The sequence below is a fragment of the Heliangelus exortis genome, chromosome 20 (genome assembly GCF_036169615.1).
Source record: "Heliangelus exortis chromosome 20, bHelExo1.hap1, whole genome shotgun sequence".
Lineage (NCBI taxonomy): Eukaryota > Metazoa > Chordata > Aves > Apodiformes > Trochilidae > Heliangelus > Heliangelus exortis.
The window spans coordinates 11836976-11864714 of NC_092441.1; positions in this window are offsets into that span (position 1 = coordinate 11836976).

Consider the following 27739-nt stretch of genomic DNA (forward strand, 5'->3'; position numbering starts at 1 on the left):
CACAAACCTCGAATCTACCGGCCCTCGGCAGCCATTCTCCAATATTGCTCAAAGGGCCCCAAAATCCGAACGACTGAGACTGCAAAAGACATGCAAAGAGTGACCACTGAAAACTTTGGCTGGCCCTAACCCTCACATGGTACCCCACCCACAGCACCACCAACGATCGGCCTACGGCTTTGCCTTTGACCACAAACCTCGAATCTACCGGCCCTCGGCAGCCATTCTCCAATATTGCTCAAAGGGCCCCAAAATCCGAACGACTGAGAATGCAAAACACATGCAAAGAGTGACCACTGAAAACTTTGGCTGGCCCTAACCCTCACATGGTACCCCACCCACAGCACCACCAACGATCGGCCTACGGCTTTGCCTTTGACCACAAACCTCGAATCTACCGGCCCTCGGCAGCCATTCTCCAATATTGCTCAAAGGGCCCCAAAATCCGAACGACTGAGACTGCAAAACACATGCAAAGAGTGACCACTGAAAACTTTGGCTGGCCCTAACCCTCACATGGTACCCCACCCACAGCACCACCAACGATCGGCCTACGGCTTTGCCTTTGACCACAAACCTCGAATCTACCGACCCTGGCAGCCATTCTCCAATATTGCTCAAAGGGCCCCAAAATCCGAACGACTGAGACTGCAAAACACATGCAAAGAGTGACCACTGAAAACTTTGGCTGGCCCTAACCCTCACATGGTACCCCACCCACAGCACCACCAACGATCGGCCTACGGCTTTGCCTTTGACCACAAATCTCGAATCTACCAGCCCTCGGCAGCCATTCTCCAATATTGCTCAAAGGGCCCCAAAATCCGAACGACTGAGACTGCAAAACACATGCAAAGAGTGACCACTGAAAACTTTGGCTGGCCCTAACCCTCACATGGTACCCCACCCACAGCACCACCAACGATCGGCCTACGGCTTTGCCTTTGACCACAAACCTCGAATCTAACATCCCTCGGCAGCCATTCTCCAATATTGCTCAAAGGGCCCCAAAATCCGAACGACTGAGACTGCAAAACACATGCAAAGAGTGACCACTGAAAACTCTTACTGGCCCTAACCCTCACATGGTACCCCACCCACAGCACCACCAACGATCGGCCTACGGCTTTGCCTTTGACCACAAACCTCGAATCTACCAGCCCTCGGCAGCCATTCTCCAATATTGCTCAAAGGGCCCCAAAATCCGAACGACTGAGACTGCAAAACACATGCAAAGAGTGACCACTGAAAACTTTGGCTGGCCCTAACCCTCACATGGTACCCCACCCACAGCACCACCAACGATCGGCCTACGGCTTTGCCTTTGACCACAAACCTCGAATCTACCGGCCCTCGGCAGCCATTCTCCAATATTGCTCAAAGGGCCCCAAAATCCGAACGACTGAGACTGCAAAACACATGCAAAGAGTGACCACTGAAAACTTTGGCTGGCCCTAACCCTCACATGGTACCCCACCCACAGCACCACCAACGATCGGCCTACGGTTTTGCCTTTGACCACAAACCTCGAATCTACCAGCCCTCGGCAGCCATTCTCCAATATTGCTCAAATGGCCCCAAAATCCGAACGACTGAGAATGCAAAACACATGCAAAGAGTGACCACTGAAAACTTTGGCTGGCCCGAACCCTCACATGGTACCCCACCCACAGCACCACCAACGATCAGCCTACGGCTTTGCCTTTGACCACAAACCTCGAATCTACCGGCCCTCGGCAGCCATTCTCCAATATTGCTCAAAGGGCCCCAAAATCCGAACGACTGAGACTGCAAAAGACATGCAAAGAGTGACCACTGAAAACTTTGGCTGGCCCTAACCCTCACATGGTACCCCACCCACAGCACCACCAACGATCGGCCTACGGCTTTGCCTTTGACCACAAACCTCGAATCTACCGGCCCTCGGCAGCCATTCTCCAATATTGCTCAAAGGGCCCCAAAATCCGAACGACTGAGACTGCAAAACACATGCAAAGAGTGACCACTGAAAACTTTGGCTGGCCCTAACCCTCACATGGTACCCCACCCACAGCACCACCAACGATCGGCCTACGGCTTTGCCTTTGACCACAAACCTCGAATCTAACATCCCTCGGCAGCCATTCTCCAATATTGCTCAAAGGGCCCCAAAATCCGAACGACTGAGACTGCAAAACACATGCAAAGAGTGACCACTGAAAACTCTTACTGGCCCTAACCCTCACATGGTACCCCACCCACAGCACCACCAACGATCGGCCTATGGCTTTGCCTTTGACCACAAACCTCGAATCTACCGACCCTCGGCAGCCATTCTCCAATATTGCTCAAAGGGCCCCAAAATCCGAACGACTGAGACTGCAAAACACATGCAAAGAGTGACCACTGAAAACTTTGGCTGGCCCTAACCCTCACATGGTACCCCACCCACAGCACCACCAACGATCGGCCTACGGCTTTGCCTTTGACCACAAACCTCGAATCTACCAGCCCTCGGCAGCCATTCTCCAATATTGCTCAAAGGGCCCCAAAATCCGAACGACTGAGACTGCAAAACACATGCAAAGAGTGACCACTGAAAACTTTGGCTGGCCCTAACCCTCACATGGTACCCCACCCACAGCACCACCAACGATCGGCCTACGGCTTTGCCTTTGACCACAAACCTCGAATCTAACATCCCTCGGCAGCCATTCTCCAATATTGCTCAAAGGGCCCCAAAATCCGAACGACTGAGACTGCAAAACACATGCAAAGAGTGACCACTGAAAACTCTTACTGGCCCTAACCCTCACATGGTACCCCACCCACAGCACCACCAACGATCGGCCTATGGCTTTGCCTTTGACCACAAACCTCGAATCTACCGACCCTCGGCAGCCATTCTCCAATATTGCTCAAAGGGCCCCAAAATCCGAACGACTGAGACTGCAAAACACATGCAAAGAGTGACCACTGAAAACTTTGGCTGGCCCTAACCCTCACATGGTACCCCACCCACAGCACCACCAACGATCGGCCTACGGCTTTGCCTTTGACCACAAACCTCGAATCTACCAGCCCTCGGCAGCCATTCTCCAATATTGCTCAAAGGGCCCCAAAATCCGAACGACTGAGACTGCAAAACACATGCAAAGAGTGACCACTGAAAACTTTGGCTGGCCCTAACCCTCACATGGTACCCCACCCACAGCACCACCAACGATCGGCCTACGGCTTTGCCTTTGACCACAAACCTCGAATCTAACATCCCTCGGCAGCCATTCTCCAATATTGCTCAAAGGGCCCCAAAATCCGAACGACTGAGACTGCAAAACACATGCAAAGAGTGACCACTGAAAACTCTTACTGGCCCTAACCCTCACATGGTACCCCACCCACAGCACCACCAACGATCGGCCTACGGCTTTGCCTTTGACCACAAACCTCGAATCTACCAGCCCTCGGCAGCCATTCTCCAATATTGCTCAAAGGGCCCCAAAATCCGAACGACTGAGACTGCAAAACACATGCAAAGAGTGACCACTGAAAACTTTGGCTGGCCCTAACCCTCACATGGTACCCCACCCACAGCACCACCAACGATCGGCCTACGGCTTTGCGTTTGACCACAAATCTCGAATCTACCAGCCCTCGGCAGCCATTCTCCAATATTGCTCAAAGGGCCCCAAAATCCGAACGACTGAGACTGCAAAACACATGCAAAGAGTGACCACTGAAAACTCTTACTGGCCCTAACCCTCACATGGTACCCCACCCACAGCACCACCAACGATCGGCCTACGGTTTTGCCTTTGACCACAAACCTCGAATCTACCAGCCCTCGGCAGCCATTCTCCAATATTGCTCAAATGGCCCCAAAATCCGAACGACTGAGAATGCAAAACACATGCAAAGAGTGACCACTGAAAACTTTGGCTGGCCCTAACCCTCACATGGTACCCCACCCACAGCACCACCAACGATCGGCCTACGGCTTTGCCTTTGACCACAAACCTCGAATCTACCGGCCCTCGGCAGCCATTCTCCAATATTGCTCAAATGGCCCCAAAATCCGAACGACTGAGACTGCAAAAGACATGCAAAGAGTGACCACTGAAAACTTTGGCTGGCCCTAACCCTCACATGGTACCCCACCCACAGCACCACCAACGATCGGCCTACGGCTTTGCCTTTGACCACAAACCTCGAATCTACCGGACCTCGGCAGCCATTCTCCAATATTGCTCAAAGGGCCCCAAAATCCGAACGACTGAGACTGCAAAACACATGCAAAGAGTGACCACTGAAAACTTTGGCTGGCCCTAACCCTCACATGGTACCCCACCCACAGCACCACCAACGATCGGCCTACGGCTTTGCGTTTGACCACAAACCTCGAATCTACCAGCCCTCGGCAGCCATTCTCCAATATTGCTCAAATGGCCCCAAAATCCGAACGACTGAGAATGCAAAACACATGCAAAGAGTGACCACTGAAAACTTTGGCTGGCCCTAACCCTCACATGGTACCCCACCCACAGCACCACCAACGATCGGCCTACGGCTTTGCCTTTGACCACAAACCTCGAATCTACCGGTCCTCGGCAGCCATTCTCCAATATTGCTCAAAGGGCCCCAAAATCCGAACGACTGAGACTGCAAAACACATGCAAAGAGTGACCACTGAAAACTTTGGCTGGCCCTAACCCTCACATGGTACCCCACCCACAGCACCACCAACGATCGGCCTACGGCTTTGCCTTTGACCACAAACCTCGAATCTACCGACCCTGGCAGCCATTCTCCAATATTGCTCAAAGGGCCCCAAAATCCGAACGACTGAGACTGCAAAAGACATGCAAAGAGTGACCACTGAAAACTTTGGCTGGCCCTAACCCTCACATGGTACCCCACCCACAGCACCACCAACGATCGGCCTACGGCTTTGCCTTTGACCACAAATCTCGAATCTACCAGCCCTCGGCAGCCATTCTCCAATATTGCTCAAAGGGCCCCAAAATCCGAACGACTGAGACTGCAAAACACATGCAAAGAGTGACCACTGAAAACTTTGGCTGGCCCTAACCCTCACATGGTACCCCACCCACAGCACCACCAACGATCGGCCTACGGCTTTGCCTTTGACCACAAACCTCGAATCTAACATCCCTCGGCAGCCATTCTCCAATATTGCTCAAAGGGCCCCAAAATCCGAACGACTGAGACTGCAAAACACATGCAAAGAGTGACCACTGAAAACTCTTACTGGCCCTAACCCTCACATGGTACCCCACCCACAGCACCACCAACGATCGGCCTATGGCTTTGCCTTTGACCACAAACCTCGAATCTACCGGCCCTCGGCAGCCATTCTCCAATATTGCTCAAAGGGCCCCAAAATCCGAACGACTGAGACTGCAAAACACATGCAAAGAGTGACCACTGAAAACTTTGGCTGGCCCTAACCCTCACATGGTACCCCACCCACAGCACCACCAACGATCGGCCTACGGCTTTGCCTTTGACCACAAACCTCGAATCTACCGACCCTCGGCAGCCATTCTCCAATATTGCTCAAAGGGCCCCAAAATCCGAACGACTGAGACTGCAAAACACATGCAAAGAGTGACCACTGAAAACTTTGGCTGGCCCTAACCCTCACATGGTACCCCACCCACAGCACCACCAACGATCGGCCTACGGCTTTGCCTTTGACCACAAACCTCGAATCTACCGGCCCTCGGCAGCCATTCTCCAATATTGCTCAAAGGGCCCCAAAATCCGAACGACTGAGACTGCAAAACACCTGCAAAGAGTGACCACTGAAAACTTTGGCTGGCCCTGACCCTCACATGGTACCCCACCCACAGCACCACCAACGATCGGCCTACGGCTTTGCCTTTGACCACAAACCTCGAATCTACCGGCCCTCAGCAGCCATTCTCCAATATTGCTCAAAGGGCCCCAAAATCCGAACGACTGAGACTGCAAAACACATGCAAAGAGTGACCACTGAAAACTTTGGCTGGCCCTAACCCTCACATGGTACCCCACCCACAGCACCACCAACGATCGGCCTACGGCTTTGCCTTTGACCACAAACCTCGAATCTACCGGCCCTCGGCAGCCATTCTCCAATATTGCTCAAAGGGCCCCAAAATCCGAACGACTGAGACTGCAAAACACATTCAAAGAGTGACCACTGAAAACTTTGGCTGGCCCTAACCCTCACATGGTACCCCACCCACAGCACCACCAACGATCGGCCTACGGCTTTGCCTTTGACCACAAACCTCGAATCTACCGGCCCTTGGCAGCCATTCTCCAATATTGCTAAAAGGGCCCCAAAATCCGAACGACTGAGACTGCAAAACACATGCAAAGAGTGACCACTGAAAACTTTGGCTGGCCCTAACCCTCACATGGTACCCCACCCACAGCACCACCAACGATCGGCCTACGGCTTTGCCTTTGACCACAAACCTCGAATCTAACATCCCTCGGCAGCCATTCTCCAATATTGCTCAAAGGGCCCCAAAATCCGAACGACTGAGACTGCAAAACACATGCAAAGAGTGACCACTGAAAACTTTGGCTGGCCCTAACCCTCACATGGTACCCCACCCACAGCACCACCAACGATCGGCCTACGGCTTTGCCTTTGACCACAAACCTCGAATCTACCGACCCTGGCAGCCATTCTCCAATATTGCTCAAAGGGCCCCAAAATCCGAACGACTGAGACTGCAAAAGACATGCAAAGAGTGACCACTGAAAACTTTGGCTGGCCCTAACCCTCACATGGTACCCCACCCACAGCACCACCAACGATCGGCCTACGGCTTTGCCTTTGACCACAAATCTCGAATCTACCAGCCCTCGGCAGCCATTCTCCAATATTGCTCAAAGGGCCCCAAAATCCGAACGACTGAGACTGCAAAACACATGCAAAGAGTGACCACTGAAAACTTTGGCTGGCCCTAACCCTCACATGGTACCCCACCCACAGCACCACCAACGATCGGCCTACGGCTTTGCCTTTGACCACAAACCTCGAATCTAACATCCCTCGGCAGCCATTCTCCAATATTGCTCAAAGGGCCCCAAAATCCGAACGACTGAGACTGCAAAACACATGCAAAGAGTGACCACTGAAAACTCTTACTGGCCCTAACCCTCACATGGTACCCCACCCACAGCACCACCAACGATCGGCCTATGGCTTTGCCTTTGACCACAAACCTCGAATCTACCGGCCCTCGGCAGCCATTCTCCAATATTGCTCAAAGGGCCCCAAAATCCGAACGACTGAGACTGCAAAACACATGCAAAGAGTGACCACTGAAAACTTTGGCTGGCCCTAACCCTCACATGGTACCCCACCCACAGCACCACCAACGATCGGCCTACGGCTTTGCCTTTGACCACAAACCTCGAATCTACCGACCCTCGGCAGCCATTCTCCAATATTGCTCAAAGGGCCCCAAAATCCGAACGACTGAGACTGCAAAACACATGCAAAGAGTGACCACTGAAAACTTTGGCTGGCCCTAACCCTCACATGGTACCCCACCCACAGCACCACCAACGATCGGCCTACGGCTTTGCCTTTGACCACAAACCTCGAATCTACCGGCCCTCGGCAGCCATTCTCCAATATTGCTCAAAGGGCCCCAAAATCCGAACGACTGAGACTGCAAAACACCTGCAAAGAGTGACCACTGAAAACTTTGGCTGGCCCTGACCCTCACATGGTACCCCACCCACAGCACCACCAACGATCGGCCTACGGCTTTGCCTTTGACCACAAACCTCGAATCTACCGGCCCTCAGCAGCCATTCTCCAATATTGCTCAAAGGGCCCCAAAATCCGAACGACTGAGACTGCAAAACACATGCAAAGAGTGACCACTGAAAACTTTGGCTGGCCCTAACCCTCACATGGTACCCCACCCACAGCACCACCAACGATCGGCCTACGGCTTTGCCTTTGACCACAAACCTCGAATCTACCGGCCCTCGGCAGCCATTCTCCAATATTGCTCAAAGGGCCCCAAAATCCGAACGACTGAGACTGCAAAACACATTCAAAGAGTGACCACTGAAAACTTTGGCTGGCCCTAACCCTCACATGGTACCCCACCCACAGCACCACCAACGATCGGCCTACGGCTTTGCCTTTGACCACAAACCTCGAATCTACCGGCCCTTGGCAGCCATTCTCCAATATTGCTAAAAGGGCCCCAAAATCCGAACGACTGAGACTGCAAAACACATGCAAAGAGTGCCACTGAAAACTTTGGCTGGCCCTAACCCTCACATGGTACTCCACCCACAGCACCACCAACGATCGGCCTACGGTTTTGCCTTTGACCACAAACCTCGAATCTACCAGCCCTCGGCAGCCATTCTCCAATATTGCTCAAATGGCCCCAAAATCCGAATGACTGAGACGGCAAAACACATGCAAAGAGTGACCACTGAAAACTTTGGCTGGCCCTAACCCTCACATGGTACCCCACCCACAGCACCACCAACGATCAGCCTACGGTTTTGCCTTTGACCACAAACCTCGAATCTACCGGCCCTCGGCAGCCATTCTCCAATATTGCTCAAAGGGCCCCAAAATCCGAACGACTGAGACTGCAAAACACATGCAAAGAGTGACCACTGAAAACTTTGGCTGGCCCTAACCCTCACATGGTACCCCACCCACAGCACCACCAACGATCGGCCTACGGCTTTGCGTTTGACCACAAATCTCGAATCTACCAGCCCTCGGCAGCCATTCTCCAATATTGCTCAAAGGGCCCCAAAATCCGAACGACTGAGACTGCAAAACACATGCAAAGAGTGACCACTGAAAACTTTGGCTGGCCCTTACCCTCACATGGTACCCCACCCACAGCACCACCAACGATCGGCCTACGGTTTTGCCTTTGACCACAAACCTCGAATCTACCAGCCCTCGGCAGCCATTCTCCAATATTGCTCAAATGGCCCCAAAATCCGAACGACTGAGACGGCAAAACACATGCAAAGAGTGACCACTGAAAACTTTGGCTGGCCCTAACCCTCACATGGTACCCCACCCACAGCACCACCAACGATCGGCCTACGGCTTTGCCTTTGACCACAAACCTCGAATCTACCGGCCCTCGGCAGCCATTCTCCAATATTGCTCAAAGGGCCCCAAAATCCGAACGACTGAGACTGCAAAAGACATGCAAAGAGTGACCACTGAAAACTTTGGCTGGCCCTAACCCTCACATGGTACCCCACCCACAGCACCACCAACGATCGGCCTACGGCTTTGCCTTTGACCACAAACCTCGAATCTAACATCCCTCGGCAGCCATTCTCCAATATTGCTCAAAGGGCCCCAAAATCCGAACGACTGAGACTGCAAAACACATGCAAAGAGTGACCACTGAAAACTCTTACTGGCCCTAACCCTCACATGGTACCCCACCCACAGCACCACCAACGATCTGCCTACGGCTTTGCCTTTGACCACAAACCTCGAATCTACCGGCCCTCGGCAGCCATTCTCCAATATTGCTCAAAGGGCCCCAAAATCCGAACGACTGAGACTGCAAAACACATGCAAAGAGTGACCACAGAAAACTTTGGCTGGCCCTAACCCTCACATGGTACCCCACCCACAGCACCACCAACGATCGGCCTACGGCTTTGCGTTTGACCACAAACCTCGAATCTACCGACCCTCGGCAGCCATTCTCCAATATTGCTCAAAGGGCCCCAAAATCCGAACGACTGAGACTGCAAAACACATGCAAAGAGTGACCACTGAAAACTTTGGCTGGCCCTAACCCTCACATGGTACCCCACCCACAGCACCACCAACGATCGGCCTACGGCTTTGCGTTTGACCACAAATCTCGAATCTACCAGCCCTCGGCAGCCATTCTCCAATATTGCTCAAAGGGCCCCAAAATCCGAACGACTGAGACTGCAAAACACATGCAAAGAGTGACCACTGAAAACTTTGGCTGGCCCTGACCCTCACATGGTACCCCACCCACAGCACCACCAACGATCGGCCTACGGCTTTGCCTTTGACCACAAACCTCGAATCTACCGGCCCTCAGCAGCCATTCTCCAATATTGCTCAAAGGGCCCCAAAATCCGAACGACTGAGACTGCAAAACACATGCAAAGAGTGACCACTGAAAACTTTGGCTGGCCCTAACCCTCACATGGTACCCCACCCACAGCACCACCAACGATCGGCCTACGGCTTTGCCTTTGACCACAAACCTCGAATCTAACATCCCTCGGCAGCCATTCTCCAATATTGCTCAAAGGGCCCCAAAATCCGAACGACTGAGACTGCAAAACACATGCAAAGAGTGACCACTGAAAACTTTGGCTGGCCCTAACCCTCACATGGTACCCCACCCACAGCACCACCAACGATCGGCCTACGGCTTTGCCTTTGACCACAAACCTCGAATCTACCGGCCCTCGGCAGCCATTCTCCAATATTGCTCAAAGGGCCCCAAAATCCGAACGACTGAGACTGCAAAAGACATGCAAAGAGTGACCACTGAAAACTTTGGCTGGCCCTAACCCTCACATGGTACCCCACCCACAGCACCACCAACGATCGGCCTACGGCTTTGCGTTTGACCACAAACCTCGAATCTACCGACCCTCGGCAGCCATTCTCCAATATTGCTCAAAGGGCCCCAAAATCCGAACGACTGAGACTGCAAAACACATTCAAAGAGTGACCACTGAAAACTTTGGCTGGCCCTAACCCTCACATGGTACCCCACCCACAGCACCACCAACGATCGGCCTACGGCTTTGCGTTTGACCACAAATCTCGAATCTACCAGCCCTCGGCAGCCATTCTCCAATATTGCTCAAAGGGCCCCAAAATCCGAACGACTGAGACTGCAAAACACATGCAAAGAGTGCCACTGAAAACTTTGGCTGGCCCTAACCCTCACATGGTACCCCACCCACAGCACCACCAACGATCGGCCTACGGTTTTGCCTTTTACCACAAACCTCGAATCTACCAGCCCTCGGCAGCCATTCTCCAATATTGCTCAAATGGCCCCAAAATCCGAATGACTGAGACGGCAAAACACATGCAAAGAGTGACCACTGAAAACTTTGGCTGGCCCTAACCCTCACATGGTACCCCACCCACAGCACCACCAACGATCGGCCTACGGTTTTGCCTTTGACCACAAACCTTGAATCTACCGGACCTCGGCAGCCATTCTCCAATATTGCTCAAAGGGCCCCAAAATCCGAACGACTGAGACTGCAAAACACATGCAAAGAGTGACCACTGAAAACTTTGGCTGGCCCTAACCCTCACATGGTACCCCACCCACAGCACCACCAACGATCGGCCTACGGCTTTGCGTTTGACCACAAATCTCGAATCTACCAGCCCTCGGCAGCCATTCTCCAATATTGCTCAAAGGGCCCCAAAATCCGAACGACTGAGACTGCAAAACACATGCAAAGAGTGACCACTGAAAACTTTGGCTGGCCCTAACCCTCACATGGTACCCCACCCACAGCACCACCAACGATCGGCCTACGGCTTTGCGTTTGACCACAAATCTCGAATCTACCAGCCCTCGGCAGCCATTCTCCAATATTGCTCAAAGGGCCCCAAAATCCGAACGACTGAGACTGCAAAACACATGCAAAGAGTGCCACTGAAAACTTTGGCTGGCCCTAACCCTCACATGGTACCCCACCCACAGCACCACCAACGATCGGCCTACGGTTTTGCCTTTGACCACAAACCTCGAATCTACCAGCCCTCGGCAGCCATTCTCCAATATTGCTCAAATGGCCCCAAAATCCGAATGACTGAGACGGCAAAACACATGCAAAGAGTGACCACTGAAAACTTTGGCTGGCCCTAACCCTCACATGGTACCCCACCCACAGCACCACCAACGATCGGCCTACGGTTTTGCCTTTGACCACAAACCTCGAATCTACCGGCCCTCGGCAGCCATTCTCCAATATTGCTCAAAGGGCCCCAAAATCCGAACGACTGAGACTGCAAAACACATGCAAAGAGTGACCACTGAAAACTTTGGCTGGCCCTAACCCTCACATGGTACCCCACCCACAGCACCACCAACGATCGGCCTACGGCTTTGCGTTTGACCACAAATCTCGAATCTACCAGCCCTCGGCAGCCATTCTCCAATATTGCTCAAAGGGCCCCAAAATCCGAACGACTGAGACTGCAAAACACATGCAAAGAGTGACCACTGAAAACTTTGGCTGGCCCTTACCCTCACATGGTACCCCACCCACAGCACCACCAACGATCGGCCTACGGTTTTGCCTTTGACCACAAACCTCGAATCTACCAGCCCTCGGCAGCCATTCTCCAATATTGCTCAAATGGCCCCAAAATCCGAACGACTGAGACGGCAAAACACATGCAAAGAGTGACCACTGAAAACTTTGGCTGGCCCTAACCCTCACATGGTACCCCACCCACAGCACCACCAACGATCGGCCTACGGCTTTGCCTTTGACCACAAACCTCGAATCTACCGGCCCTCGGCAGCCATTCTCCAATATTGCTCAAAGGGCCCCAAAATCCGAACGACTGAGACTGCAAAAGACATGCAAAGAGTGACCACTGAAAACTTTGGCTGGCCCTAACCCTCACATGGTACCCCACCCACAGCACCACCAACGATCGGCCTACGGCTTTGCCTTTGACCACAAACCTCGAATCTAACATCCCTCGGCAGCCATTCTCCAATATTGCTCAAAGGGCCCCAAAATCCGAACGACTGAGACTGCAAAACACATGCAAAGAGTGACCACTGAAAACTCTTACTGGCCCTAACCCTCACATGGTACCCCACCCACAGCACCACCAACGATCTGCCTACGGCTTTGCCTTTGACCACAAACCTCGAATCTACCGGCCCTCGGCAGCCATTCTCCAATATTGCTCAAAGGGCCCCAAAATCCGAACGACTGAGACTGCAAAACACATGCAAAGAGTGACCACTGAAAACTTTGGCTGGCCCTAACCCTCACATGGTACCCCACCCACAGCACCACCAACGATCGGCCTACGGCTTTGCCTTTGACCACAAACCTCGAATCTACCGACCCTCGGCAGCCATTCTCCAATATTGCTCAAAGGGCCCCAAAATCCGAACGACTGAGACTGCAAAACACATGCAAAGAGTGACCACTGAAAACTTTGGCTGGCCCTAACCCTCACATGGTACCCCACCCACAGCACCACCAACGATCGGCCTACGCCTTTGCGTTTGACCACAAATCTCGAATCTACCAGCCCTCGGCAGCCATTCTCCAATATTGCTCAAAGGGCCCCAAAATCCGAACGACTGAGACTGCAAAACACATGCAAAGAGTGCCACTGAAAACTTTGGCTGGCCCTAACCCTCACATGGTACCCCACCCACAGCACCACCAACGATCGGCCTACGGTTTTGCCTTTGACCACAAACCTCGAATCTACCAGCCCTCGGCAGCCATTCTCCAATATTGCTCAAATGGCCCGAAAATCCGAATGACTGAGACGGCAAAACACATGCAAAGAGTGACCACTGAAAACTTTGGCTGGCCCTAACCCTCACATGGTACCCCACCCACAGCACCACCAACGATCGGCCTACGGTTTTGCCTTTGACCACAAACCTCGAATCTACCGGCCCTCGGCAGCCATTCTCCAATATTGCTCAAAGGGCCCCAAAATCCGAACGACTGAGACTGCAAAACACCTGCAAAGAGTGACCACTGAAAACTTTGGCTGGCCCTGACCCTCACATGGTACCCCACCCACAGCACCACCAACGATCGGCCTACGGCTTTGCCTTTGACCACAAACCTCGAATCTACCGGCCCTCAGCAGCCATTCTCCAATATTGCTCAAAGGGCCCCAAAATCCGAACGACTGAGACTGCAAAACACATGCAAAGAGTGACCACTGAAAACTTTGGCTGGCCCTAACCCTCACATGGTACCCCACCCACAGCACCACCAACGATCGGCCTACGGCTTTGCCTTTGAGCACAAACCTCGAATCTACCGGCCCTCGGCAGCCATTCTCCAATATTGCTCAAAGGGCCCCAAAATCCGAACGACTGAGACTGCAAAACACATGCAAAGAGTGACCACTGAAAACTTTGGCTGGCCCTAACCCTCACATGGTACCCCACCCACAGCACCACCAACGATCGGCCTACGGCTTTGCGTTTGACCACAAACCTCGAATCTACCGACCCTCGGCAGCCATTCTCCAATATTGCTCAAAGGGCCCCAAAATCCGAACGACTGAGACTGCAAAACACATGCAAAGAGTGACCACTGAAAACTTTGGCTGGCCCTAACCCTCACATGGTACCCCACCCACAGCACCACCAACGATCGGCCTACGGCTTTGCGTTTGAGCACAAATCTCGAATCTACCAGCCCTCGGCAGCCATTCTCCAATATTGCTCAAAGGGCCCCAAAATCCGAACGACTGAGACTGCAAAACACATGCAAAGAGTGCCACTGAAAACTTTGGCTGGCCCTAACCCTCACATGGTACCCCACCCACAGCACCACCAACGATCGGCCTACGGTTTTGCCTTTGACCACAAACCTCGAATCTACCAGCCCTCGGCAGCCATTCTCCAATATTGCTCAAATGGCCCCAAAATCCGAATGACTGAGACGGCAAAACACATGCAAAGAGTGACCACTGAAAACTTTGGCTGGCCCTAACCCTCACATGGTACCCCACCCACAGCACCACCAACGATCGGCCTACGGTTTTGCCTTTGACCACAAACATCGAATCTACCGGCCCTCGGCAGCCATTCTCCAATATTGCTCAAAGGGCCCCAAAATCCGAACGACTGAGACTGCAAAAGACATGCAAAGAGTGACCACTGAAAACTTTGGCTGGCCCTAACCCTCACATGGTACCCCACCCACAGCACCACCAACGATCGGCCTACGGCTTTGCGTTTGACCACAAATCTCGAATCTACCAGCCCTCGGCAGCCATTCTCCAATATTGCTCAAAGGGCCCCAAAATCCGAACGACTGAGACTGCAAAACACATGCAAAGAGTGACCACTGAAAACTTTGGCTGGCCCTTACCATCACATGGTACCCCACCCACAGCACCACCAACGATCGGCCTACGGTTTTGCCTTTGACCACAATCCTCGAATCTACCAGCCCTCGGCAGCCATTCTCCAATATTGCTCAAATGGCCCCAAAATCCGAACGACTGAGACGGCAAAACACATGCAAAGAGTGACCACTGAAAACTTTGGCTGGCCCTAACCCTCACATGGTACCCCACCCACAGCACCACCAACGATCGGCCTACGGCTTTGCCTTTGACCACAAACCTCGAATCTACCGGCCCTCGGCAGCCATTCTCCAATATTGCTCAAAGGGCCCCAAAATCCGAACGACTGAGACTGCAAAAGACATGCAAAGAGTGACCACTGAAAACTTTGGCTGGCCCTAACCCTCACATGGTACCCCACCCACAGCACCACCAACGATCGGCCTACGGCTTTGCCTTTGACCACAAACCTCGAATCTAACATCCCTCGGCAGCCATTCTCCAATATTGCTCAAAAGGGCCCCAAAATCCGAACGACTGAGACTGCAAAACACATGCAAAGAGTGACCACTGAAAACTCTTACTGGCCCTAACCCTCACATGGTACCCCACCCACAGCACCACCAACGATCTGCCTACGGCTTTGCCTTTGACCACAAACCTCGAATCTACCGGCCCTCGGCAGCCTTTCTCCAATATTGCTCAAAGGGCCCCAAAATCCGAACGACTGAGACTGCAAAACACATGCAAAGAGTGACCACTGAAAACTTTGGCTGGCCCTAACCCTCACATGGTACCCCACCCACAGCACCACCAACGATCGGCCTACGGCTTTGCCTTTGACCACAAACCTCGAATCTACCGGCCCTCGGCAGCCATTCTCCAATATTGCTCAAAGGGCCCCAAAATCCGAACGACTGAGACTGCAAAACACGTGCAAAGAGTGACCACTGAAAACTTTGGCTGGCCCTAACCCTCACATGGTACCCCACCCACAGCACCACCAACGATCGGCCTACGGCTTTGCCTTTGACCACAAACCTCGAATCTACCGACCCTCGGCAGCCATTCTCCAATATTGCTCAAAGGGCCACAAAATCCGAACGACTGAGACTGCAAAACACATGCAAAGAGTGACCACTGAAAACTTTGGCTGGCCCTAACCCTCACATGGTACCCCACCCACAGCACCACCAACGATCGGCCTACGGCTTTGCGTTTGACCACAAATCTCGAATCTACCAGCCCTCGGCAGCCATTCTCCAATATTGCTCAAAGGGCCCCAAAATCCGAACGACTGAGACTGCAAAACACATGCAAAGAGTGCCACTGAAAACTTTGGCTGGCCCTAACCCTCACATGGTACCCCACCCACAGCACCACCAACGATCGGCCTACGGTTTTGCCTTTGACCACAAACCTCGAATCTACCAGCCCTCGGCAGCCATTCTCCAATATTGCTCAAATGGCCCCAAAATCCGAATGACTGAGACGGCAAAACACATGCAAAGAGTGACCACTGAAAACTTTGGCTGGCCCTAACCCTCACATGGTACCCCACCCACAGCACCACCAACGATCGGCCTACGGTTTTGCCTTTGACCACAAACCTCGAATCTACCGGACCTCGGCAGCCATTCTCCAATATTGCTCAAAGGGCCCCAAAATCCGAACGACTGAGACTGCAAAACACATGCAAAGAGTGACCACTGAAAACTTTGGCTGGCCCTAACCCTCACATGGTACCCCACCCACAGCACCACCAACGATCGGCCTACGGCTTTGCGTTTGACCACAAATCTCGAATCTACCAGCCCTCGGCAGCCATTCTCCAATATTGCTCAAAGGGCCCCAAAATCCGAACGACTGAGACTGCAAAACACATGCAAAGAGTGACCACTGAAAACTTTGGCTGGCCCTAACCCTCACATGGTACCCCACCCACAGCACCACCAACGATCGGCCTACGGCTTTGCGTTTGACCACAAATCTCGAATCTACCAGCCCTCGGCAGCCATTCTCCAATATTGCTCAAAGGGCCCCAAAATCCGAACGACTGAGACTGCAAAACACATGCAAAGAGTGCCACTGAAAACTTTGGCTGGCCCTAACCCTCACATGGTACCCCACCCACAGCACCACCAACGATCGGCCTACGGTTTTGCCTTTGACCACAAACCTCGAATCTACCAGCCCTCGGCAGCCATTCTCCAATATTGCTCAAATGGCCCCAAAATCCGAATGACTGAGACGGCAAAACACATGCAAAGAGTGACCACTGAAAACTTTGGCTGGCCCTAACCCTCACATGGTACCCCACCCACAGCACCACCAACGATCGGCCTACGGTTTTGCCTTTGACCACAAACCTCGAATCTACCGGCCCTCGGCAGCCATTCTCCAATATTGCTCAAAGGGCCCCAAAATCCGAACGACTGAGACTGCAAAACACATGCAAAGAGTGACCACTGAAAACTTTGGCTGGCCCTAACCCTCACATGGTACCCCACCCACAGCACCACCAACGATCGGCCTACGGCTTTGCGTTTGACCACAAATCTCGAATCTACCAGCCCTCGGCAGCCATTCTCCAATATTGCTCAAAGGGCCCCAAAATCCGAACGACTGAGACTGCAAAACACATGCAAAGAGTGACCACTGAAAACTTTGGCTGGCCCTTACCCTCACATGGTACCCCACCCACAGCACCACCAACGATCGGCCTACGGTTTTGCCTTTGACCACAAACCTCGAATCTACCAGCCCTCGGCAGCCATTCTCCAATATTGCTCAAATGGCCCCAAAATCCGAACGACTGAGACGGCAAAACACATGCAAAGAGTGACCACTGAAAACTTTGGCTGGCCCTAACCCTCACATGGTACCCCACCCACAGCACCACCAACGATCGGCCTACGGCTTTGCCTTTGACCACAAACCTCGAATCTACCGGCCCTCGGCAGCCATTCTCCAATATTGCTCAAAGGGCCCCAAAATCCGAACGACTGAGACTGCAAAACACATGCAAAGAGTGACCACTGAAAACTTTGGCTGGCCCTAACCCTCACATGGTACCCCACCCACAGCACCACCAACGATCGGCCTACGGCTTTGCCTTTGACCACAAACCTCGAATCTAACATCCCTCGGCAGCCATTCTCCAATATTGCTCAAAGGGCCCCAAAATCCGAACGACTGAGACTGCAAAACACATGCAAAGAGTGACCACTGAAAACTCTTACTGGCCCTAACCCTCACATGGTACCCCACCCACAGCACCACCAACGATCTGCCTACGGCTTTGCCTTTGACCACAAACCTCGAATCTACCGGCCCTCGGCAGCCATTCTCCAATATTGCTCAAAGGGCCCCAAAATCCGAACGACTGAGACTGCAAAACACATGCAAAGAGTGACCACTGAAAACTTTGGCTGGCCCTAACCCTCACATGGTACCCCACCCACAGCACCACCAACGATCGGCCTACGGCTTTGCCTTTGACCACAAACCTCGAACCTACCGGCCCTTGGCAGCCATTCTCCAATATTGCTCAAAGGGCCCCAAAATCCGAACGACTGAGAATGCAAAAGACATACAAAGAGTGACCACTGAAAACTTTGGCTGGCCCTAACCCTCACATGGTACCCCACCCACAGCACCACCAACGATCGGCCTACGGCTTTGCCTTTGACCACAAACCTCGAATCTAACATCCCTCGGCAGCCATTGACCAATATTGCTCAAAGGGCCCCAAAATCCGAACGACTGAGACTGCAAAACACATGCAAAGAGTGACCACTGAAAACTTTGGCTGGCCCTAACCCTCACATGGTACCCCACCCACAGCACCACCAACGATCGGCCTACGGCTTTGCCTTTGACCACAAACCTCGAATCTACCAGCCCTCGGCAGCCATTCTCCAATATTGCTCAAAGGGCCCCAAAATCCGAACGACTGAGACTGCAAAAGACATGCAAAGAGTGACCACTGAAAACTTTGGCTGGCCCTTACCCTCACATGGTACCCCACCCACAGCACCACCAACGATCGGCCTACGGCTTTGCCTTTGACCACAAATCTCGAATCTACCGGCCCTCGGCAGCCATTCTCCAATATTGCTCAAAGGGCCCCAAAATCCGAACGACTGAGACTGCAAAACACATGCAAAGAGTGCCACTGAAAACTTTGGCTGGCCCTAACCCTCACATGGTACCCTACCCACAGCACCACCAACGATCGGCCTACGGTTTTGCCTTTGACCACAAACCTCGAATCTACCAGCCCTCGGCAGCCATTCTCCAATATTGCTCAAAGGGCCCCAAAATCCGAATGACTGAGACTGCAAAACACATGCAAAGAGTGACCACTGAAAACTTTGGCTGGCCCTAACCCTCACATGGTACCCCACCCACAGCACCACCAACGATCGGCCTACGGTTTTGCCTTTGACCACAAACCTCGAATCTACCGGACCTCGGCAGCCATTCTCCAATATTGCTCAAAGGGCCCCAAAATCCGAACGACTGAGACTGCAAAACACATGCAAAGAGTGACCACTGAAAACTTTGGCTGGCCCTAACCCTCACATGGGACCCCACCCACAGCACCACCAACGATCGGCCTACGGCTTTGCGTTTGACCACAAATCTCGAATCTACCGGACCTCGGCAGCCATTCTCCAATATTGCTCAAAGGGCCCCAAAATCCGAACGACTGAGACTGCAAAACACATGCAAAGAGTGACCACTGAAAACTTTGGCTGGCCCTAACCCTCACATGGTACCCCACCCACAGCACCACCAACGATCGGCCTACGGCTTTGCGTTTGACCACAAATCTCGAATCTACCAGCCCTCGGCAGCCATTCTCCAATATTGCTCAAAGGGCCCCAAAATCCGAACGACTGAGACTGCAAAACACATGCAAAGAGTGCCACTGAAAACTTTGGCTGGCCCTAACCCTCACATGGTACCCCACCCACAGCACCACCAACGATCGGCCTACGGTTTTGCCTTTGACCACAAACCTCGAATCTACCAGCCCTCGGCAGCCATTCTCCAATATTGCTCAAATGGCCCCAAAATCCGAATGACTGAGACGGCAAAACACATGCAAAGAGTGACCACTGAAAACTTTGGCTGGCCCTAACCCTCACATGGTACCCCACCCACAGCACCACCAACGATCGGCCTACGGTTTTGCCTTTGACCACAAACCTCGAATCTACCGGCCCTCGGCAGCCATTCTCCAATATTGCTCAAAGGGCCCCAAAATCCGAACGACTGAGACTGCAAAACACATGCAAAGAGTGACCACTGAAAACTTTGGCTGGCCCTAACCCTCACATGGTACCCCACCCACAGCACCACCAACGATCGGCCTACGGCTTTGCGTTTGACCACAAATCTCGAATCTACCAGCCCTCGGCAGCCATTCTCCAATATTGCTCAAAGGGCCCCAAAATCCGGACGACTGAGACTGCAAAACACATGCAAAGAGTGACCACTGAAAACTTTGGCTGGCCCTAACCCTCACATGGTACCCCACCCACAGCACCACCAACGATCGGCCTACGGTTTTGCCTTTGACCACAAACCTCGAATCTACCAGCCCTCGGCAGCCATTCTCCAATATTGCTCAAAGGGCCCCAAAATCCGAATGACTGAGACGGCAAAACACATGCAAAGAGTGACCACTGAAAACTTTGGCTGGCCCTAACCCTCACATGGTACCCCACCCACAGCACCACCAACGATCGGCCTACGGTTTTGCCTTTGACCACAAACCTCGAATCTACCGGCCCTCGGCAGCCATTCTCCAATATTGCTCAAAGGGCCCCAAAATCCGAACGACTGAGACTGCAAAACACATGCAAAGAGTGACCACTGAAAACTTTGGCTGGCCCTAACCCTCACATGGTACCCCACCCACAGCACCACCAACGATCGGCCTACGGCTTTGCGTTTGACCACAAATCTCGAATCTACCAGCCCTCGGCAGCCATTCTCCAATATTGCTCAAAGGGCCCCAAAATCCGAACGACTGAGACTGCAAAACACATGCAAAGAGTGACCACTGAAAACTTTGGCTGGCCCTAACCCTCACATGGTACCCCACCCACAGCACCACCAACGATCGGCCTACGGCTTTGCGTTTGACCACAAATCTCGAATCTACCAGCCCTCGGCAGCCATTCTCCAATATTGCTCAAAGGGCCCCAAAATCCGAACGACTGAGACTGCAAAACACATGCAAAGAGTGCCACTGAAAACTTTGGCTGGCCCTAACCCTCACATGGTACCCCACCCACAGCACCACCAACGATCGGCCTACGGTTTTGCCTTTGACCACAAACCTCGAATCTACCAGCCCTCGGCAGCCATTCTCCAATATTGCTCAAATGGCCCCAAAATCCGAATGACTGAGACGGCAAAACACATGCAAAGAGTGACCACTGAAAACTTTGGCTGGCCCTAACCCTCACATGGTACCCCACCCACAGCACCACCAACGATCGGCCTACGGTTTTGCCTTTGACCACAAACCTCGAATCTACCGGCCCTCGGCAGCCATTCTCCAATATTGCTCAAAGGGCCCCAAAATCCGAACGACTGAGACTGCAAAACACATGCAAAGAGTGACCACTGAAAACTTTGGCTGGCCCTAACCCTCACATGGTACCCCACCCACAGCACCACCAACGATCGGCCTACGGCTTTGCGTTTGACCACAAATCTCGAATCTACCAGCCCTCGGCAGCCATTCTCCAATATTGCTCAAAGGGCCCCAAAATCCGAACGACTGAGACTGCAAAAGACATGCAAAGAGTGACCACTGAAAACTTTGGCTGGCCCTAACCCTCACATGGTACCCCACCCACAGCACCACCAACGATCGGCCTACGGTTTTGCCTTTGACCACAAACCTCGAATCTACCAGCCCTCGGCAGCCATTCTCCAATATTGCTCAAATGGCCCCAAAATCCGAACGACTGAGACGGCAAAACACATGCAAAGAGTGACCACTGAAAACTTTGGCTGGCCCTAACCCTCACATGGTACCCCACCCACAGCACCACCAACGATCGGCCTACGGCTTTGCCTTTGACCACAAACCTCGAATCTACCGGCCCTCGGCAGCCATTCTCCAATATTGCTCAAAGGGCCCCAAAATCCGAACGACTGAGACTGCAAAACACATGCAAAGAGTGACCACTGAAAACTTTGGCTGGCCCTAACCCTCACATGGTACCCCACCCACAGCACCACCAACGATCGGCCTACGGCTTTGCCTTTGACCACAAACCTCGAATCTAACATCCCTCGGCAGCCATTCTCCAATATTGCTCAAAGGGCCCCAAAATCCGAACGACTGAGACTGCAAAACACATGCAAAGAGTGACCACTGAAAACTCTTACTGGCCCTAACCCTCACATGGTACCCCACCCACAGCACCACCAACGATCTGCCTACGGCTTTGCCTTTGACCACAAACCTCGAATCTACCGGCCCTCGGCAGCCATTCTCCAATATTGCTCAAAGGGCCCCAAAATCCGAACGACTGAGACTGCAAAACACATGCAAAGAGTGACCACTGAAAACTTTGGCTGGCCCTAACCCTCACATGGTACCCCACCCACAGCACCACCAACGATCGGCCTACGGCTTTGCCTTTGACCACAAACCTCGAATCTACCGGCCCTTGGCAGCCATTCTCCAATATTGCTCAAAGGGCCCCAAAATCCGAACGACTGAGAATGCAAAAGACATACAAAGAGTGACCACTGAAAACTTTGGCTGGCCCTAACCCTCACATGGTACCCCACCCACAGCACCACCAACGATCGGCCTACGGCTTTGCCTTTGACCACAAACCTCGAATCTAACATCCCTCGGCAGCCATTGACCAATATTGCTCAAAGGGCCCCAAAATCCGAACGACTGAGACTGCAAAACACATGCAAAGAGTGACCACTGAAAACTTTGGCTGGCCCTAACCCTCACATGGTACCCCACCCACAGCACCACCAACGATCGGCCTACGGCTTTGCCTTTGACCACAAACCTCGAATCTACCAGCCCTCGGCAGCCATTCTCCAATATTGCTCAAAGGGCCCCAAAATCCGAACGACTGAGACTGCAAAAGACATGCAAAGAGTGACCACTGAAAACTTTGGCTGGCCCTTACCCTCACATGGTACCCCACCCACAGCACCACCAACGATCGGCCTACGGCTTTGCCTTTGACCACAAACCTCGAATCTAACAGCCCTCGGCAGCCATTCTCCAATATTGCTCAAAGGGCCCCAAAATCCGAACGACTGAGAATGCAAAAGACATACAAAGAGTGACCACTGAAAACTTTGGCTGGCCCTAACCCTCACATGGTACCCCACCCACAGCACCACCAACGATCGGCCTACGGCTTTGCCTTTGACCACAAACCTCGAATCTACCGGCCCTCGGCAGCCATTCTCCAATATTGCTCAAAGGGCCCCAAAATCCGAACGACTGAGACTGCAAAACACATGCAAAGAGTGACCACTGAAAACTTTGGCTGGCCCTAACCCTCACATGGTACCCCACCCACAGCACCACCAACGATCGGCCTACGGTTTTGCCTTTGACCACAAACCTCGAATCTACCAGCCCTCGGCAGCCATTCTCCAATATTGCTCAAATGGCCCCAAAATCCGAACGACTGAGACGGCAAAACACATGCAAAGAGTGACCACTGAAAACTTTGGCTGGCCCTAACCCTCACATGGTACCCCACCCACAGCACCACCAACGATCGGCCTACGGCTTTGCCTTTGACCACAAACCTCGAATCTACCGGCCCTCGGCAGCCATTCTCCAATATTGCTCAAAGGGCCCCAAAATCCGAACGACTGAGACTGCAAAACACATGCAAAGAGTGACCACTGAAAACTTTGGCTGGCCCTAACCCTCACATGGTACCCCACCCACAGCACCACCAACGATCGGCCTACGGCTTTGCCTTTGACCACAAACCTCGAATCTACCGACCCTCGGCAGCCATTCTCCAATATTGCTCAAAGGGCCCCAAAATCCGAACGACTGAGACTGCAAAACACATGCAAAGAGTGACCACTGAAAACTCTTACTGGCCCTAACCCTCACATGGTACCCCACCCACAGCACCACCAACGATCTGCCTACGGCTTTGCCTTTGACCACAAACCTCGAATCTACCGGCCCTCGGCAGCCATTCTCCAATATTGCTCAAAGGGCCCCAAAATCCGAACGACTGAGACTGCAAAACACATGCAAAGAGTGACCACTGAAAACTTTGGCTGGCCCTAACCCTCACATGGTACCCCACCCACAGCACCACCAACGATCGGCCTACGGCTTTGCCTTTGACCACAAACCTCGAATCTACCGGCCCTTGGCAGCCATTCTCCAATATTGCTCAAAGGGCCCCAAAATCCGAACGACTGAGAATGCAAAAGACATACAAAGAGTGACCACTGAAAACTTTGGCTGGCCCTAACCCTCACATGGTACCCCACCCACAGCACCACCAACGATCGGCCTACGGCTTTGCCTTTGACCACAAACCTCGAATCTACCGGACCTCGGCAGCCATTCTCCAATATTGCTCAAAGGGCCCCAAAATCCGAACGACTGAGACTGCAAAACACATGCAAAGAGTGACCACTGAAAACTTTGGCTGGCCCTAACCCTCACATGGTACCCCACCCACAGCACCACCAACGATCGGCCTACGGTTTTGCCTTTGACCACAAACCTCGAATCTACCAGCCCTCGGCAGCCATTCTCCAATATTGCTCAAATGGCCCCAAAATCCGAACGACTGAGACGGCAAAACACATGCAAAGAGTGACCACTGAAAACTTTGGCTGGCCCTAACCCTCACATGGTACCCCACCCACAGCACCACCAACGATCGGCCTACGGCTTTGCCTTTGACCACAAACCTCGAATCTACCGGCCCTCGGCAGCCATTCTCCAATATTGCTCAAAGGGCCCCAAAATCCGAACGACTGAGACTGCAAAACACATGCAAAGAGTGACCACTGAAAACTTTGGCTGGCCCTAACCCTCACATGGTACCCCACCCACAGCACCACCAACGATCGGCCTACGGCTTTGCCTTTGACCACAAACCTCGAATCTACCGACCCTCGGCAGCCATTCTCCAATATTGCTCAAAGGGCCCCAAAATCCGAACGACTGAGACTGCAAAACACATGCAAAGAGTGACCACTGAAAACTCTTACTGGCCCTAACCCTCACATGGTACCCCACCCACAGCACCACCAACGATCTGCCTACGGCTTTGCCTTTGACCACAAACCTCGAATCTACCGGCCCTCGGCAGCCATTCTCCAATATTGCTCAAAGGGCCCCAAAATCCGAACGACTGAGACTGCAAAACACATGCAAAGAGTGACCACTGAAAACTTTGGCTGGCCCTAACCCTCACATGGTACCCCACCCACAGCACCACCAACGATCGGCCTACGGCTTTGCCTTTGACCACAAACCTCGAATCTACCGGCCCTTGGCAGCCATTCTCCAATATTGCTCAAAGGGCCCCAAAATCCGAACGACTGAGAATGCAAAAGACATACAAAGAGTGACCACTGAAAACTTTGGCTGGCCCTAACCCTCACATGGTACCCCACCCACAGCACCACCAACGATCGGCCTACGGCTTTGCCTTTGACCACAAACCTCGAATCTACCAGCCCTCGGCAGCCATTCTCCAATATTGCTCAAAGGGCCCCAAAATCCGAACGACTGAGACTGCAAAAGACATGCAAAGAGTGACCACTGAAAACTTTGGCTGGCCCTTACCCTCACATGGTACCCCACCCACAGCACCACCAACGATCGGCCTACGGCTTTGCCTTTGACCACAAACCTCGAATCTAACAGCCCTCGGCAGCCATTCTCCAATATTGCTCAAAGGGCCCCAAAATCCGAACGACTGAGAATGCAAAAGACATACAAAGAGTGACCACTGAAAACTTTGGCTGGCCCTAACCCTCACATGGTACCCCACCCACAGCACCACCAACGATCGGCCTACGGCTTTGCCTTTGACCACAAACCTCGAATCTACCAGCCCTCGGCAGCCATTCTCCAATATTGCTCAAAGGGCCCCAAAATCCGAACGACTGAGACTGCAAAACACATGCAAAGAGTGACCACTGAAAACTTTGGCTGGCCCTAACCCTCACATGGTACCCCACCCACAGCACCACCAACGATCGGCCTACGGCTTTGCCTTTGACCACAAACCTCGAATCTACCGACCCTCGGCAGCCATTCTCCAATATTGCTCAAAGGGCCCCAAAATCCGAACGACTGAGACTGCAAAACACATGCAAAGAGTGACCACTGAAAACTTTGGCTGGCCCTAACCCTCACATGGTACCCCACCCACAGCACCACCAACGATCGGCCTACGGCTTTGCCTTTGACCACAAACCTCGAATCTACCAGCCCTCGGCAGCCATTCTCCAATATTGCTCAAAGGGCCCCAAAATCCGAACGACTGAGACTGCAAAAGACATGCAAAGAGTGACCACTGAAAACTTTGGCTGGCCCTAACCCTCACATGGTACCCCACCCACAGCACCACCAACGATCGGCCTACGGCTTTGCCTTTGACCACAAACCTCGAATCTACCGACCCTCGGCAGCCATTCACCAATATTGCTAAAAGGGCCCCAAAATCCGAACGACTGAGACTGCAAAACACATGCAAAGAGTGACCACTGAAAACTTTGGCTGGCCCTAACCCTCACATGGTACCCCACCCACAGCACCACCAACGATCGGCCTACGGCTTTGCCTTTGACCACAAACCTCGAATCTACCAGCCCTCGGCAGCCATTCTCCAATATTGCTCAAAGGGCCCCAAAATCCGAACGACTGAGACTGCAAAACACATGCAAAGAGTGACCACTGAAAACTTTGGCTGGCCCTAACCCTCACATGGTACCCCACCCACAGCACCACCAACGATCGGCCTACGGCTTTGCCTTTGACCACAAACCTCGAATCTACCGACCCTCGGCAGCCATTCTCCAATATTGCTCAAAGGGCCCCAAAATCCGAACGACTGAGACTGCAAAACACATGCAAAGAGTGACCACTGAAAACTTTGGCTGGCCCTAACCCTCACATGGTACCCCACCCACAGCACCACCAACGATCGGCCTACGGCTTTGCCTTTGACCACAAACCTCGAATCTACCGGCCCTCGGCAGCCATTCTCCAATATTGCTCAAAGGGCCCCAAAATCCGAACGACTGAGACTGCAAAACACCTGCAAAGAGTGACCATTGAAAACTTTGGCTGGCCCTGACCCTCACATGGTACCCCACCCACAGCACCACCAACGATCGGCCTACGGCTTTGCCTTTGACCACAAACCTCGAATCTAACAGCCCTCGGCAGCCATTCTCCAATATTGCTCAAAGGGCCCCAAAATCCGAACGACTGAGACTGCAAAACACATGCAAAGAGTGACCACTGAAAACTTTGGCTGGCCCTAACCCTCACATGGTACCCCACCCACAGCACCACCAACGATCGGCCTACGGCTTTGCGTTTGACCACAAACCTCG